Source organism: Wasmannia auropunctata, unplaced genomic scaffold (genome assembly GCF_000956235.1).
Source record: "Wasmannia auropunctata unplaced genomic scaffold, wasmannia.A_1.0 LD336106.1, whole genome shotgun sequence".
NCBI classification, from domain to species: Eukaryota; Metazoa; Arthropoda; class Insecta; order Hymenoptera; family Formicidae; genus Wasmannia; species Wasmannia auropunctata.
Genome location: NW_012026784.1, coordinates 619,745 through 637,710, shown reverse-complemented (window position 1 = coordinate 637,710; position 17,966 = coordinate 619,745). Strand labels below are relative to the sequence as shown.

General features: G+C 42.4%; 1 protein-coding gene across 6 annotated transcripts in view; it reads left to right on the top strand.

Moving 5' to 3' along the window:
- LOC105450889 (talin-1) overlaps positions 1 to 17,966 on the top strand; it is a 42,805-nt gene that overhangs the window by 8,605 nt on the left and 16,234 nt on the right. For 3 of the 6 annotated variants that reach the window (XM_011691023.1, XM_011690996.1, XM_011691030.1), the window contains exon 2: positions 950 to 1,068. The gene's annotated coding sequence lies outside the window, so the exon portion shown is untranslated. Of the gene's footprint in view, positions 1 to 949; positions 1,069 to 6,334; positions 7,722 to 10,366; positions 11,323 to 17,966 lie in introns of those variants that run through there. The other 3 variants (XM_011691012.1, XM_011691002.1, XM_011691006.1) reach the window with 3 other exon arrangements.

Sequence of the window (17,966 nt, the reverse complement as noted above, 5' to 3'; positions counted from 1 at the left end):
CCCTCTTCATCGTCGTCCGCCGTCTTTCGGAGAGAAAGAATCGTCGAGAATTCTTCTACCACCGCGCGACAACCGTCCCCGGAACTTTTATTTCTCTTTTTCTTTCTCGCTTCGCGGATGACACGTGCCGGGCACGTTCCATATTGCTGGTGTCGCGTGGATAGGGTTACTGAGGCTTTGTTTTGCGTCAACTTTGCGAGCTAGAAGTTTTTATGAAGACTCGAAGGCAAAAGAACAGAACGTAGATAGTTAATTGGTAGATAACTGCATTGTATAAATCTGGTGATTCTATATATCTTACTTTCTTAATTTTTTATGTGCGCATGTGTTCCATGCGTGTTAAACTTTTTAAATTAAAGAAAATTACAAATACAATTTTAAAGAGTACATACAAATATGTATTCATTATTTGTCCGGTGTTGTGTATAATTAAATTTCTTATGTAGACGAGTTTTCTAGAATCTAACTGATCTCGCGCGGCCTCATTACATCGACATTGAAACGGCCAATATCAATGTTGATATTTACACTTTTGCTGGTATCGAAAAACAAAGGCTGCTGAGATGTGATTAGGTCGCGTCAGATCCAAGAACAACAGTCATCGATTTCGTCCATTCGAGGAATCGGTCCAAGATTCAGACATTTCGCGACAGGCATTAACGACACTGATTTATCGGTAGAGATTTAATAAAGATCGTAAAAACTATAAGAAATAATTCTCTTTCTTTAAATCTACATATAACGTCTATACTTATACTATTTTAAAAAATATTAAACTTTTAATTAATATATTTTTTATACTTAAAACAATATGTATTTTTTGCTTATAAATAAGAGGTCAGTTTTGATCTACGCTGTGTGACTTTATTACATTGCCTAAGAATTAAAATATCCACTATATGGAACTGTAGAAAAATAATTTAAATTAGTTACCTTCGATAATTTCCAGATACGTGACTGACGAGTAACGAGAACGAGCGAACGCGCGGATTTTCGGATTGCGCGCATACGAGACCTGGGGGGAGAGGAGGAGCAGCAACGACGTAAGGAAACGACGACGAGGCAGCGGTAAGTAGCGAAGTGGCCGCTTCCGGTTCGCAAATCGTATTCACGGCTCGCTTTCTCGTCCGGAGAACCTCGTAAAAGTGTGAGCTCTATCCCCGCGTGCATCCCTCTTTTTCTCGCTTCTTCGACGTGAGTCAGACGAATCGTGAAAGTGCCCGCTATATCTCCGCAAGTGCCATAAACTCACTCACTCTTCTCTTCCCTCATTCGTGTAACCCTCGACCCCCTTCCCCTCCCCTCCTCCCAACTCCCCCAGAGGTCCCCGAATTTGTCTTTATACCGGGACGAGGAGGCTCGTTCCCGTGCTCAATATGGAATATTTCTGGGCCATAAGCCCGAAAACATAACACTTAATTGCGACAAATATGACCCGTAAAATTTGAATAGGCATTTCGAGATCGGAGGGAGAAAAGAGGGGGACAGAAGGGTGAGGATGCATTTCTCTCTGTGGGCATGAGCAATTTGAGGACGTGCGAATACACGTGAATACGTGCGAATGCACGTTTCGATTTAATCGAGGCCAGTCACGCTTTATCATAAAATTCCACTAAAGCGTCAAATTTAATGTTTAATATATAAGTTTCCATACGGAGAGAATGAATTTTGTTGAAGTACACAAAAATTAAGCCAAATTTGAAAATTAATTACATTGAATTATCAAAATAATTATACATGGGACGCTCTCAAGCACGATAATAATGCTGCAAAAGGTTTTGATATTTTAGGAACCAGCTTGAATGTTTAATATAATTATTTAAATGATCAAACATAATTATTTTTAGATCTGTATCTAACAATAAGCCAAATTTTTAGATACTTCAGCAAAACCGTTCTTTCTGCATGCAATTTTGTTTTCCTTTATGGCTCAGTGAAATCCCGAATGTTTTTTCGCAGTGCATGGAAAATGAGAAGATATTTTTTTATAATGTTGCTGAGAACGTTGCTCTGGTTGCTCGCTAATAAGAATATGAGCAAATGGTCCGTCGCAAATGGCGTTAAAAGGTCGATGGTCTCCGTTGATCAATTCACTCGTATCTCCCCGGCATTATCTTTAATCTCCATTCTGCGGTTCATGCAATCTGCACATCTGTTCGCCTCGGTCCAAACTCCAACGGTTATACAGTTGTCGCGTTTGTATACTCACGCACGGAGGGATCAGGCGTCGTTTATTGCCGAAGTCGTCTTTCGTTCGGCCCGTCTTCGATAATTCCGCAACGTAATGCCCTAAGCATTACGGATGGGAGGTTTAAAGCGAGGTATACCTACGCAGGAGGTCCTTCTCGTCTTACTACCTCGTCCGAAATTAAAATCTTCTCCGGCCCTTGATGAAATTGCTCTGTCCTCCCTGTTTTCTCCGACCTTCTCACGGGAGTTCTGAGAATCCACTCTCGCGCAATTCTTTCCCGAATACGCATATCAAATGAAATTCGAAAAGACCTCGTCTGAATTTCGGAGTAACTCGCGACGCGATCCGTCCGGATGACAACTGAAAATTCCATTACATGATTAGGCATTACGCGACGCGGGAAGTTCTTGTGTCCGCGAGATTTAGAATATTCGAATTTTGTGCGCGCGATGTACGTATTACGTACATTCGGGACAGCGCACGAGCGTTCGATGGGCCATACAATGGAAACGTTATGGTCCAGACATTTTGGCGCCGAACTTACAGCTGCCTACACATCGAAACTACAAACAAACACCGGGTCCGACAACACTTGTTCTACTTGCGTGTAGATTTATATGACAAGTTGAACATATGACATTCGTTGCCACGTTTGATCGTAACTTTTACTATTGCAGCCATTTTATACTTTTCTCCATGCACGAAGCATTTTCGTAGATGCATTTTCAGATACTATTTCGTTCTCTATTTTGTTATACGGAAAAAAGATGTACACGATAAATTGTAAACTTTCGGAGAGATCGATTGAGGATTTTTATAAATACGATACAATATCATGTATCTGCGAGCGAATAAAGTAATGAGTAGTACCAGAGAATGATATATATATATATGAAATTAGCATTTTTTACTTGTTATTTTTTTTTATCAATAGAGCGATATGTTTTGTTTTATTTAGATTAGATTATAATTCTTCCTTTGATCGAAAATTAGAGAACGCACTTTTGCGGCTTTCTTCTAACATTCCGTATTTTAAGCAGTGCAAAGCTTTAAATAGTTTACGCTTTCACTCGCTAACAGTTTCACGTGAGAGGATCCTCCGTATAATTGGGAACCATAAAACTTTTCCGGCCGTAAATCGTTGTCGGACGAGCGCTGCATTTTCGGGGACTGACCGCACGCGCGCGCGCGAATCCGGGGATAACTCGAATCGACAGGCGCATTGTCAGGCCGATTAATCGAACGATAAGTTTCACCCGTGTATGGAGAGAGTGATTGACGCTACCACGATAAGGGCTGATGGCCTGTAGAAAGAGAGATGGAAAGAGGAGGGACAGGGCTGGGATGCGTGCGATGGCGGACAAAAAGAAAAGCAGAGGCATACTTAGGGGTAGATTCCTTAATTTATCCCGGACGAATTCGTCCTATCTTCTCTGTTTTCTATATCCCCCCTGACCATAGAAGCTTGCTTTCTGTCATTTCCGCCGCTCATTGTAAAGCAAGAAGACACGTGATATACGCATGAATACATCCTGCCGGGGCTTAACAAATGTCGCATTTTGAGGTAAATAAATTTTTATTAATAACTTTACCTACTGCGTATTATATCAGTATTTCTGTTTCGAGATAAGCGGCTTGTTTTCTATTTTTAAATTCATTGCGATAAGAGTTGTTTTTTCAGTTACAGCGTAGTATAGTTCGCGCTTATATTTTACTTTTTTCGAATTACTCGCATTGAATTACTCGTATTGAATTACTCGTCTTTAACAACTATTTGGCTACCTGACAGTGTACATATGTGACTAACGCGATAACACATTTAACAGTATATTTATATATGTACACAACATTGACATCTAAAAAATAACTCGTTATTATTTTTGCATTTATTTAAAGCTCTCTTATTAAACCTCTCTAGAAATTATCGTGAGACTGCGTTGTAAAATTTTATCGAGCTCAACTCGTCAAATAACATCTACTTCCGTATCATTTAATATAATCGTATACATACATTTCTCACATCATGGCGTATATGAGCCGCAATTGGGAGTCATGTAACGAACATGTTGATCAAGCTATAAAATTGGCAGTGTGAGCTGCCGCAACGTTGAATGCGATACGTTATAATATCACATCGCGGTCGCGCGTGGCAAGTTCGGCCGTCCACGTTTGGATTTTTCATTTCTTGTTTTTTTTTCGTCCCTCGAGAAGAAAGCCCGACGATGTTTTGCAAGGCGGTTTATGGTCAAGCGGCCGCTCCGCCGACTTCCGGGCGGGAGTGCCGCTCGCTGCATAAATTGCCTGTACATCTCAATTCACCCCCCGGGACGGTGACCATTCCCTTACACGTCGTGCTCCTGAGTGACACTCCCCATCCTCTCCCGTTCGCAGAAGACCTCCCGCCTGCAGACTCGCATTATCATCCCTTCGCGTCTCTCCGTTTCCATCCTCGCCCTGTCCCACGGGCGATAAGGGCGGGGGTCTGTTTCGAATCTTTGTTACGGCCGGCGACCTGAGAAAATTATTGGATACGATCGTACCGCGTCGCGCTTTCGTGCGATCGAAGCCTCTCTTTTACTTCATTGTTGATTATCGCATAAAAGATTCAAAGATTCAAAAGAGCACTGATTAGACGTACGGAAGTCCTATTAAACTTCACGCGACATGATAAAAATACACGAGAAAAAATACGGCCGAACCGACAATGAAATTTGATGAACGCACAAATAGATCGGCCAATGTTATTACAAAATACCTGCAACGTTCACCGGTCGGGTTATAGAGTACTTTTTTGCGATATCTTGAATATGGCAAACGTGGCCCGAAGTGCCACGTTCGAAAAAGCTATAGGTTGACGTGGTAATTTTCTTCTTGGATTCGCATTATCATTTTTTGTCATTCACCACCGCACGCCAGCTGAGATGATATTGCTGTTTACGCTGGGCGTTCACATCCCTCGGAGGCTTTTTAGCGCATGATTCATTTTCGTAATTTAAGCGATATGTATCTCGGATAGCCGCAGTGACGCAAATAAATTTGGTTTGCGCATCGATGTATGTAAACCTATTTAATTTTCTCACTAAACGTATCTGAGAAACATCGGGGAAATGGAGGCGTTCAGTGAAGAGCTGTAACACATTTCTACTTTATTCATTTTTCAATAAAGATTTCAAAGTTAAACTTTCCTACGTCGGGAGATGAACACGTATAAGAGAAGGAAAATTTGAGAATGAGGAAAATGCGGCATGTATAATGTATCTATTTATGAAAAAATGATATTAGAGTCTTCGCTTTTATTCGCTAAGAAAGATAACCATTGTAAAAAGACTCTTAAACTCTTGAACTTCCTTGGTGCAATTAAATTTTTATGATCCGAACTTTTAGACCCGCTATTAAACTAAAAAATCAAATTTACAGAGATGCGAAAGTCAGAGTATAGTAATTAGTAGTAGATGCCTTGTAAAGTCACTTGGTATTCATCTGTAGTAAGCGACGCACGTGTGAATCGAAACGTTCGCGCTTGAATTTGTCGGTACCGAAAGATCAACCAAGGTATATCAAGTCGGGCTATCCTCGCAGCGACATCATTAGTTTAATTGCAACTGTAACCTCGTAATCGTCCCTATAAATTTGACCGGTGTCATCGCGATTACTGGCAATTTACTGCCAAATTTCATCGCCGGATCTTGGCGCGGTGTGGCGTAAAGTCGCGGCGCGGCGCGGCGCGGCGTGGCGCAAACACGCTCGCCCTTTTCGCGTTCGCCGAGGGGGGCGAGAAAGGGCCAGCGCGCGCGTGATGTCCATATATATATATATATATATAGCGGCGATACGACACTCGAATTTCGAAGGGGTCGGGCACCATCACGGGTCGCTGCTGCATCCCCCGCGCGCGCGATCTCCCCGCGGTGCGCGAGAGGCTAGTAGGGGGGCTCCGGCGAGCGGACGACTCACCCCCTCGCGAATTGGCGGAGCACGAGGAAGCGGGGCAGCGTCGGACGGTCGGCGCCAATCGTCGCCGCCCTCGTCTACCGATAAACCCTCGCGTCTGCGCCCCTCGGCCGACAGTGTCCCGTCGGGGTTCCCTACGTCGCCCTCGGTTCGGGTACCGCGCGCAAGGCCGCAGACCTATCACTTCTTTGGCGACAGCCGTCGGGGTAACATCCTCGCCCTCGCTCTCTCTCTTCTCTCTCCCATCCCTTCGACCCTTCGCATCACCGACCCGAAATCGACGTGACTCGAAATTTCCACTCGCGAAACTCGCTCTTCCCGTCTCCCTAGCTTCCCGACCTTCCTCTTTAATCCTTCTTCCCTTTGAAACGTTTGATTTTAATCGATCTCTTTTTACCTCTCTCACGTGTGCCATCCTTATTTCACTCATTTATTCTTCGTTTCCTGTTTGTCCGGTTTCGCGAAGATAGAGTCTAATCGGGGAGAGCGACCGTTTCCCACTTCGCGTCGCAGTGAAAGACATCTCTCGCGATTCGTTCCGGCCCCCCGGACGTGCAAGCAGTATTAATCGGTTTAACGTTTCTCGCCGGTGTCTCTCAGGTAAAATAAACTTCCGTTTCTGTGTTCGACTCTTCAGTTCCTTTCGAGCCATCGCCTATTACGATTTTTACGAAATAAAATCCCAGTTGTTATTTCCGTTATATATTTCGACCGTGCTGCCTATCGTCGAGTCCTTTTCTGAAAACGTGCGGTTTCGTTTTCGGCAATTTTCGGAAATACTCTCGCGGTTTCATTCGCGGTTGTCCTTCTTTTTTTTTTAAATATTTGTCGTTTATCGATTGCCTTCTCGCCGTCCGCGGTCGTGTACGAAAGAAACATACAGTCAATAGAAAAGCACTCCGGATTTCACGCCGCTCCCGCTTCCGTTGGACTTCGCGATCGTCGCCGGAAAGCATCGCGTGGCCGGTGTGTCATCGCGAATGTAGCGCACGGCTGTCGCGCTCCGGAACTTCCTCGTGCCTTAAAACCGCCGTCCAGATTGTGACAATAAATTCTCTCTTTGAGATCCCCCGTTTTTTATCGAGACTTTTCGTCATCCTCTCCCGTTGATCGTACCCGCGTTACCCAATGAGCTTATTTTCTCTCCGAGTCGATTATCGATCCAACCACGAAATTGCCTTACCGAGATCCAAGTCCGTCCGAGTCTTTTACCGAAAGTCCTTCTCCTCCTCCCCCATTATTTCTCTCGATCAAGGTTGAACGAGAATCAACTCCGTCCCTTTCTTGTGCCTTGTACACCTAATCCCAATTCACCGCTCTCGTTTGTGACCGAGGGGCGAACGATCGCGATCCCGAGGACACGAAGATTCGAGACAACGTGCAGTCGACGAGGATCACCTCTTCTCCTCTCTGATTACGTAGAACCTCCTCGTAGAACATACAGAAGTCTCCGTTTTCCCTCTGTGCCGTCTCGCTTGTAAAGTCGCGCTGAAACGACGACCACGGGCGCGACGAATCCGTCCGAGAAGAGATCCTCTCCGAGCACGCGATCGAGTGACACCACGATGACACCGGCGCGGTGAGTAAGAAACTATTCAGCTGTATGATACAAGAGAGTTTCAGCTGTACTTTTGCGAGAGAGCCATAGCTTTAGCGATTGTTAGTGAAGTAGAATAACGTCCTCGTTCTCTCGCTGTCGCGTGCTTTTGTGATGTGCCGCGCTATCATTTTGATCTAAAGCGTCTATAAGTTCACAGAGAAGATATAGATTTTTGCTAATGTATCTCTGTCTAGTTTTGTAAATCCCCAATTAAATCGTAAGATTGTAATTTAATTTTGATGACGCTGCGAAAATTTTGTACCAAGAAGACACGTGCAAAAACATACTTTTTTTTTATCATAAATTGTGGCTGCTTAAATCAATGAAATTTGACTAAAAGTTGTCGATAGCGAAAAATTATGCTAAAGAATTTGTCGCTCGGGATCTAAGCTGTATCTTTTGCTTTCTTATTTATTTGTGTGAATAAAAATTGCGCGTAATATTGCTGTACGAATCGTTTGATAATAATTCAATTCGATTTGTTTTACGAATAATAAACATATACGTATATATAAGTGAAAATATATCAGTTACTTAGTTTATCATATTACAGTTTATCACATTACAGTTATATCAGTTTACTTTTTGATAGAATCTTTTTCCTTGTTAACGTTAACTGCCACTAAAACTTGAATTCATTAAAATTAAAAATTACATGTCCTAATTTCTGAACTGAAAATCGAACGGACAAACGAGCTAACAAGGTATTCGGGGTATAAAATTGATTGCCATAGAACGATCGAGATAGTACACTCAATTATTAAGAGCGAGTCGTGGTAACAACCCCTTACGATCTCGAAATCAGATAGTATAATACGAGGGTCGACTTTCCGGGGTCCCCCGAAATTGTCCAATATCGAGGGAGGCAGAGAGACCTCGGTAATAACAATCAGGCATTCACGCACACACACATTCTTTGCCTTTAAAATCCGTCCCGTAAAATTGTTTTAAATGACGAAACGAGATGGATTTCGGTCTCTTTCCGCGAATCCACAAACGATGATGTGAAATTTTACGATGGGGATGATTCTTGTCCAGGGATTTCCCTGCGTTAAATATTTACTAGATATTTACTGTTCTTTATAAAATTGTTTATATGAACAGGCATGGGGTTGTACGTAACTGGGGCGAGTAAACGATTGCAAATTGTGTGTGTGTGTGTGTGTGAGGGGATATGAGTGTATGGGTGTTGAAAGAATCAAAAGCGATTTGTGTAAAATTTCCCAACGCACAGATTGGTGGAATGAGGGCGAGAGGGTACCCCTAAATAATTATTTGAACAAAAATAAAAAGGTTCATAATGTAATACGAGCAAACGATATAGATTCTGAGTTTGACGTTTTGCCGATACAACTCTACGTTATTGACAGTACAGTTTTCAGCTGTACAATCTCTCTCGTTTACACATTCAAGTATTATTAATCATTTTCCAATAGAGAGTTTCCAATAGAGACACGGTAACCGTCCGGGTTTATTGGTGACGTGTACGCTAAAAGTATACCGAATCTCTCTAGATATGATTTTATGTGGCAACACGCTTGTTCGTAAGCACTTGACGTTTGTAATAAAATTAAAGATATTTTAAGTCTCTCGTAAAAATATTTCTAATATGTCTTTAATTAAAGCATTTCAGCACGATTCTTATAATAATTTTAGTCCAACTCTTTGTAAAATGTAATATAAATTAATAATTGTTGCATCTCGAAGTAGGTTTCGCAATGCTGTGGAGCAAACTGTCATTTTATAAATCCAGCCGAAATTACAGATATATAAGTGTCCACGTACGTCCTTTATCTTCTTGTTTTATTTGACGTGGCAAAGACCCGCGACACATCTTATTTTAATCCCTTACCAATGCAGCGGAAGGAGAATCGATGATTTCCGCATCTGTCACCGGCCGGTCACAAGCGTCCAGACGTTAAAACGACTCAACCAGACACACGCGAGAGTGTACGTTTATTTGAAATCCCGGTAGACTATTCCTTGCGGCTCGACAATAATGCTAGTTCCCCGCTAGCGTTGGCTCCGAGTCTCGCGCGATTCCTCGAAATCAGGGGACAAGAAAATTATTCATTGTGAGAAACGGGGCAAAATGGTGATCAATACGTTATCATCTATGTTGTTATATTATAAAAAGCTGGAATATAAAAAGATATAAAGTAAATATAAGAATTTTTCAATTTAATATTTTATTTGAGTGATTAATTAGAGTGATTAATTAAAATTTTTAGTTTTCGAACGGATCGAGGAGAAGCTAATCATTCGAAAAAGTCGAGCACGTCCGTGCAGAATGTGCAAGATTTGTTCGTGCTCTCGTGACGCTCGAGATTTCCCCATTCGTTGCACGGGGGTGTGTTACTGGGGCACTAGTGCGCAGAAGCCCCGAACATGCCCGATGTGGATCCCAGAGAGAATCGTAGCGCATGCCCTCCCCCCCCGGATTCCCCGTCTGCCCACCGTTCTGTCATCTCCCCCACACCCCCGGAGCTCCGCATCCCCTGCGAGAGAAAGAGGAAGAGAGCGAGCGGGCGAGCGAGCAAGCAAGGGTGGCTCCCCGATCCGACCCTCTCGGCTACATTTCGAGCTTTAGCTCGAACCGCGCGGTACATTCAGTTTCTGACCGGCGATCGAAGTGACGTGTCCGCGCCGCGTTCCTCGCGCGTCGTGCTCGTCGTCGTACACTTCTCTCTCCCTGAGGTTATCCGCGGTTGTCCCGGTCACGTCGCGTCGCATCCGCGGTGTTTCAACGGAGGGGGTGGCATCCGCGAGATCGCGCGGTGCGCTACACACACGCGGTATCGGGGATGTTGCGCGCGAGACTCATCGCGTTCGCTCGAAGCCATCGATCCTCGCAATCGAAGATTCAGTGACGCCTGTGCGGAGCTCGTGCGAGTCATTACGATATAGAGACCAATCGGGATAAGCGAAATCAATTGTTTCTTATCTTAATTTTGAGCATTTGATTTGCGTAGCGTAGCGATTTATTCTTAAAAGGAAGTAATTCCTGAGTTTTCTTTTACCATATTAAGCGAATTTAGTTTCTCGGATTTTATCTTGCTCCTTTTTACATTATTCGAAAAAAATTTTATGTATAAACTGCATCTGGTATATATTCTTTTCTAATCCAATTAAAGCTTTTTCTATTAAAAAGAGTATTTATTAATATAGGTATTCCTAGCATTAATCTCTTGTTTCATCAAGCGGAGTCGGCATCTATGAATAATCTCATTCATCGAGAATCGCCGATTAATTGATCGTTTAATGGAATATCGATTTAAATAGCCAAATTTACCGAAGATTATCAAAGCCCGTCGTCGTCATCGTTGCAAATTGGTTACGATCGCGCGTAAATATATATATAGAGTAAGAATGGAGTTGAACCCGTGCTGCAGCTTCGTAGGGATAGTAAATTATCTTTACACGAGAAGCTTGCATCGGAAACGGCGTCAACCGGCGCCCAACATTCCACGATCCTGGGTATTATAGGAGTCCAAGCCAGTAGCCAAAATTAGATATATAGATGTAGTCGCTGCTAGGCTCTTCGCTAAAAAGCAAGCCAAATACAAATGCGTCGCCTGAGGTAAATATCATCATCCACTACCTTCTCTTATGGTCAATCATCGCGTGTCGTATCGTCCATCGCTGCTCGTTAGAGCCCAGCCACGTGGCGTTTGCCTGCCTTTAGCGATCCGAGAGAAACGTCGTGCCTCGTTTCACAAGACTGTCACGTACGTAAATTCTTTACGATAATGGAAGACGTACGTCGACGCGCCATTTGACAATTTTAACGTTTGATTTTATAAACTTGCTTGCGAATTTTAATAAAATTTTAACATTCACTGATGTGTCTATATATGTCAAATATCCTTGAATCACAATATGCAGTTCAGAAAATGAGGCTCCAAACGTTTCTCGCGCGAACTAAATGTTGTTCTGACAATGTTTCATAGACGAAGTGTTTAGACGGCGCGTTTTAGATTTAGAATAGATGCAAGCTCTTGCGTATTGAAAAACTTTTCGTCCTCTAAAGTTGTTTGATACGCTGACGTTATACTGCGAGGAGCTGTATTGGCTTTATTTGTTCAGTTTGATGAAATATTCATTTCATTTAGATGGTCAACAGCATATACTATTTCATAGTCTTACAAATGAATTTATCAAAACTTTTGTCGCGCCGATGGAAGTTTATATTTATAAACGTTTATTCAGTCGATCGATACCGATGAGAAAACGTCGATGAGAGCTGCATTTGTGTGCTTTATTTCGTAATGTTCGCAAATGCAGTGTGTTATATTTGCGTCTACTTGTACAGCTTTGTACCATGCACTTAGTGTTCCTGATGCATACATTTAACGCGGTATAACGAAAGTAAAGTGTCACGAGAATAAAATGGGATTCCTCTTTCTCACCTTTAAAAACGTTAAAGCGAGAGAGAAAGAGAAACTTTACGGAGTAATCGTAACAGCGTGTCACAATATTACGAAATTAACATTTTAAAGTAAATTCGCCGCAGCGTAAAGCGGCGGAGCAAACTCTCATTTAAACCATCTACCTGCACTTCATCGATCATTCTGGATGGAGGCAATAAAAGATAAGTGATCGGAAACGACACGGCGTAAAGGCATAAAGTATTTTTATTCTCGCGATGCCGAGGAATAAGACCAGCGAGGAATAAGTTTTCTCGGTGAAAATTAATAGCGGCGGAGATATACCGATATTCTCGGCAAGTTATCGGATAATCGCGGGGGTTAATAAGTTATTCGGTTAACTCGGATAATAAAGGGTTACGCGGTTTAACTGTGAAGGGGGAGGAGAGTAGTGACGCTCACGGAAAAATGTAATGATATCCGCAAAGGGTGGCAACGACACGGAAAGAGAGAAGAAGAGAGAGGGGAGGGTGGAAAGATGGAGCGAGAGGTAAAAGCGTTCGTGCGGTAGAGGGTGCGAGAACCGACCGACCGCCACCCTCCTCCTCGCGAGGCGACGATGAAGTTAAAAAAGCTGACGACGGCGCTATAACTCGCGCTACGAGAATGGAGCACGGTAACTGCATACGCTGTGGCCAAAGTAAATGGCAGTAAGTGTTTCGTATGTACACGCTTCCATTCAAGCAAATTTCATTTAGCAGATTGTACGCATCCTTTATGATGTCAGTCGCGATTACTCACGGCTTTACTGACCGGTGTTGGAGAGCGATTCACTATTCTTATATTTTTATTCACTCAGACAAAAGCGTATAGTGGCGGCAACTATAAGGATGATAAGTATACAAATTTTGTATGTAGAATTAATATACGTAGTCGAATAAATTATTTTATAGTTGCAATAATTATAAAATAATTTATTTTACGTGCACATTAATTCTACACATAAAACTTGTACAGTTTTCGTCTTTATAGCTATCATTGTTTTTTTCTGAATATACGAGTGTTTTAACATTCAATGATTTTATCGATGAGAGATCAATACTTTCTAACATTCGTATTTATATAGATTTATAGAACATTAATAAATCAATCTATGATTAGAACAATCGTCACTGTGAAACAGTTATCGAGATAAATTAATCAAAAATTACATTTGCAATCTGCAATTAATTGGTAATTATCGGATGAAATATTATATGTCGTCTTCATTAAAGTAATATGTTAAATTATTAAATCAATTATAAAAGCATAATTGCTTTTTAATTGATGGATTATGATTATTTGATGATTACATTGCCATCGTAATTAGTAATTTAATCAGTCAGCGATTATATCAATAGTGACGGTTAAACCGATCATTAATTATTAATTTTCGATTTTGCCTAACTTTTGCATAAGTCATTAGTTTGTGGGTAGTTTAGAAGACCAAGGGAAGGTCGGTTTTAATAAAAGAATAGTGAAACAATCGCAATCAAAGCGATATTAATGTACTATCGATAAGACGCCGCGGGAAATTATGTTATCGTTATTAATCTTGCGGAGTGAGTACGCGAAGTATGTTCTAATGCATAGGAAATGTAATTTACGCGGAATATATGCATAAGGCTTGTGTGTCGGCGGCGCGCGCGTGGCCTTGTTTAACGCTCACACGGACGCGTCGCGCTATCATCCTTCGGAGCAAAAACTTCGGTTACAGATATGCCGTAACATCACGAGAGTCCGAGTTGTAAACGTGCGGAGGAGTCGCACGGCCGTGAGCGCGCGGCCCGAAAGTTCCTTAAGTTGAAGTTTAAATGAAACTCTCTTTCCGCAGTTCTCTGCCTGGAAAATAGCGGAGAATCAGTTAAGGCTTTTGTCAGTTAATTTAAACCGATGCTTACGACCGAGAACGGCTCGGTGGAGACCGCGTTGCGCAAAGATTTGCATGAAGATTAATTCGAGGGGTGGTGTGTAGGGTATCCAAATTGTTATATCGATAATTGCAGCGCTGCGATACCGGGCCGCGTCGCCGCTAATGATAATCACCATCTAATTCTCGGGGACGAATTCGGGGCGCGAGCATGCGGAATTTTTCGCGTATTATATCGCGAGAGATTTTAGCGAGCGGTAAATAACGGCCCCGCGAGCTCTATTCAATCGCGCGCGCGCTGCGCCGCGATGATAAATGACGAGAGTCCGGACGGCGACAGATTAACACGTTTCCACTATAGATTCGACGTTTCCGCGATAATCGACGGAAGGCCCGTCGCGCCGGCCTCGATTGGCACGTATGCACGGCACGATCCATTTAGGATGAGGAGTATGTACACGAGGTCGGGGAGCCGGGCGCGCGGATTAGCCGATTTTGCCGAGCGCGGCCGCATAATCGCGTCTTCGTTATCCATACCGCCACGCCGTCCGCCGTCCCGGATCGCCGCCCTCAATTAGCTAGCCCGCGTCAAGTGTCATCGCGGCGGATACTATACACGTCTAATTTTAGAAACGCTCGTGATTAACGCGAATCGCGCAGCCGGCTCTCCTCCATCGCCTTTTCCTCCTCCGCCTCTTCCCTTTTTTTCTCTCCTCCCCTCTGTCCGCGCCTCTTCTTTTCTCTCACGTTCCATACCGTTAAATACCGCGCTCTCGTCGCGTTTGATAACAGCGCCGCGCTTCGTATTCAGGCAATCAACCGTATCGAAATGGAAGATCCGTGGAGAATTTAAGCGGTATGAGGGAGAATAAAATGGCCGGGAATTTGTTTTAGTTCCGTCAAAGGGAGATATTGGAGCTCGATCGAGATGAAAGCCCTATTTATGTTTTAGTACGTTGAAAGAACAACGCGCGGCTGGGCGCTGCACCGGGAGGAAGATCACCGGATAAAGAAGCGGTTTTACCATGTTACGTAAACAAATTTTCCTTTCTGCTCCTAATACCGTTCCTTCCGCCTTTCCGTCGTGTGCTTCTCTTTTCGTCGAGGTCATTGTATAAATAAAATGTCTCTCATTTTCCGTATATTGTATAGAGGCTTTGTCAGATAATTTATCGACTATTATTTTATTTTTTAATTGGGGATGCAAGCGTGTCGCGCGCGACGTTCCTCGCTATCACGCGCGAGTCATCAATTTGTGTAAGTTCATAAAAATTAAACTGCCTTTATTTTCACGCTACCCTTAATTGTCTGTCGAATTGAAACTTGTAAATAAAAAATTGAATTTAACATGAGAGAGCCGACGAAACAAAGAGTTCGCTACTTTATCGCCAGGCCTTTCAACGATGAATGTTACGCGACGCGCGTCTGTCCCTCTCGTAAGAATATTCAATTTCCAGCAATATCAATGCCCAGCATTGTCGAGAAGTGGCTCCATCCCGCTGGCGGTATGCATGGAGTTGATGATCCAGTTGTATGTAATGAGGTCATTCCCTCTGAATCGAGTTCGTAGCGGGTAGGAAAGTGACGTATTGCGAATTGAACGAAGTAACTTTGTAGCCAACGGTGCTCTCAATTTCGCAGTAAAACGCCGTCGGCTCTGCATGCGATTGCCCGTTGCGTGATTTTTTTCCCCTCTACATTCCATCATTGGGATATTCACTTTGTCCCGGGATTTTTTTTCGTTGTTGGAAAAGCAAAACTCCGGCGATGTCGCCCTTAGTACTCAGAGGGAATTCGTATCCTTGGGAGCGAACAACATGCGTATAGCTACACGGAAAGAATCATTCTGCTGAAGTATTTACAAATTTAGTTAAATACAAAGTGAAAATAATTATATTTTTGATGGACCTTGATAATATTTACGTGGAATACTCAAGCTTTGGTTGTCAGAATATCAAAACTTTTTGCAGCATTACCCGTCGAGCGTTCTACATAATTATTTTGATAGTCCTACAAAATTATTTTCAGTGTCTAGCTAAATTTTTAGACATTTCAAATTCGTTCTTTCTGCGTATACGGTCAGACGTATGAAATAGTTTCTATAATGAGGATAATTTTCCAAGATCAATATATATATAGTTTTTCTACACTTGACATTGTTAAAGTAAATTTTTCTGAATGTTTAGTTGTAAATTATTTTTTAATTGTCGGCGAGAAAAAAGCGATTACATTTTAATGGATCTGAATTTCTATAGCCAATCTTTAATTGAGTTTCCTATAAATTATTATTTTCCATCGACAAAATATTTTTTAAAAATCGTCTCTCCCCTCGAATTATCATTAATACTTATTGTTGGTAATTTTACGATAAAAATATTTTATTAGACTGGGTGACATTTTTCGTAACTTTGACACGCTCATTGCGATCGACACATTCACGTTCGGTAATCATCCGATCCCTCATCCAAGTTAGAAATTCGATACGCCCGATGAAATCAAAACCGTACGTTAATTGGGTGAAAATTGTTGGTGAGAGAAAAATGATCGGACAAGGGGAGTGGAAGGGAAGGTGGGTGAATCGGGGGTGAGATGGGGAGAACTCATAAGAAAGGATATAGCCGGGGGGGTTACGCTCGGAGTTTGACACAGTGAGAAACCGGCGTTGCCTGGCAACCTTTAAGGGTGGAAATCCACATTGGCGTAGGGTGGTATACCTGCGACGAATTTATGCGGCATTACTATTCCTCCTGGGTCCTATTTTCCTTCTCCCTCCTCGCCCTTTCACTTCCCCTCCGCCTACCACTCCCCGTGAAAGAACACGTGGAAAGAACCGCGTGAATGAACCCGAGCAGTGATCGACTTGGGAGTTGAATACAACGAAATTGGATGTTTATCCTCACGTCGATTTAACGACGCGCTCATTGTCGGGGAAGAATGTCGTGTTTCGCGCACTGTAAATTAGCGAGAAGATAGCGATCTTTCTCGATAAAGTGACCGAAACCGATGCTACACTCGAGCACCCCGCTCAATTTTCCCCTCTCCGCCCTTCTCCCTCAACTTGCTTTGTACCTCCACGAGAGCGGGGGTAATGACACTCCGTTTGAATTCAATGCCATGATTTAATCTATTCATATCTTAGAATATGCCCCCTTGCTCTCTTTTTTACAATTACCCCTGGCGAGATATCCTTCCCGGGTAATCTGTATTAAGACGATCAAACGCAGTTAAACGCTGACATTCTCATTCATCTTCCGGAGAAGCCGCTCGCTTAAATTATATCCTGACATCATCTCGGAGTGCTTTACACGTTTATAAATCACTGGAGTGCTGTGTATCGCGTGAGAATTTAATTACTTTATTTGTCGAGTACTTACATTTTTTTTAACTATAGGATTCGATTTAATTTATTTCGAGTTCAAGCCTGCGAGAGTGAAAGGGCGTATTTTTGTTTCCCTCATCGTTGTTTCCACGCCGGCGCGTGGGATGGTGTTGTAACCCCTCTGGAAAATTTTGCGTGGCAAAAATGTAGCGTGTGTATGTATTTACTATATGGGAGATCGATAAATATATAGACAGAAGTCTCACGGTGGCTTCCTCTTTCAGTCTAGCGTGGATCATTTTTAATCCGTCGCCCGTAGTCGGCCTCGTTCCCGCAAACTCACGCGATATATCCTCGCGGCACTTTTTCTTAAAATTAGATATACAGGGTATTTCTCGAAACGGTCATAATTTTTGTGATACTTTCAGTGGATTGGCAACAAATTTCTAACAAAAGTTTATTGAACAAAAAATCGAAATCAAATTTTTTTTTTAATGGAATTATATATTTTTCTTTCCATATTCTTTTAATACATATAAAGACGAATTTATCGATATAACATTATATATCATTTTGATTATTCGATTACAAGATAATTCAATTAATATTTACATAATCCACGAATCTAT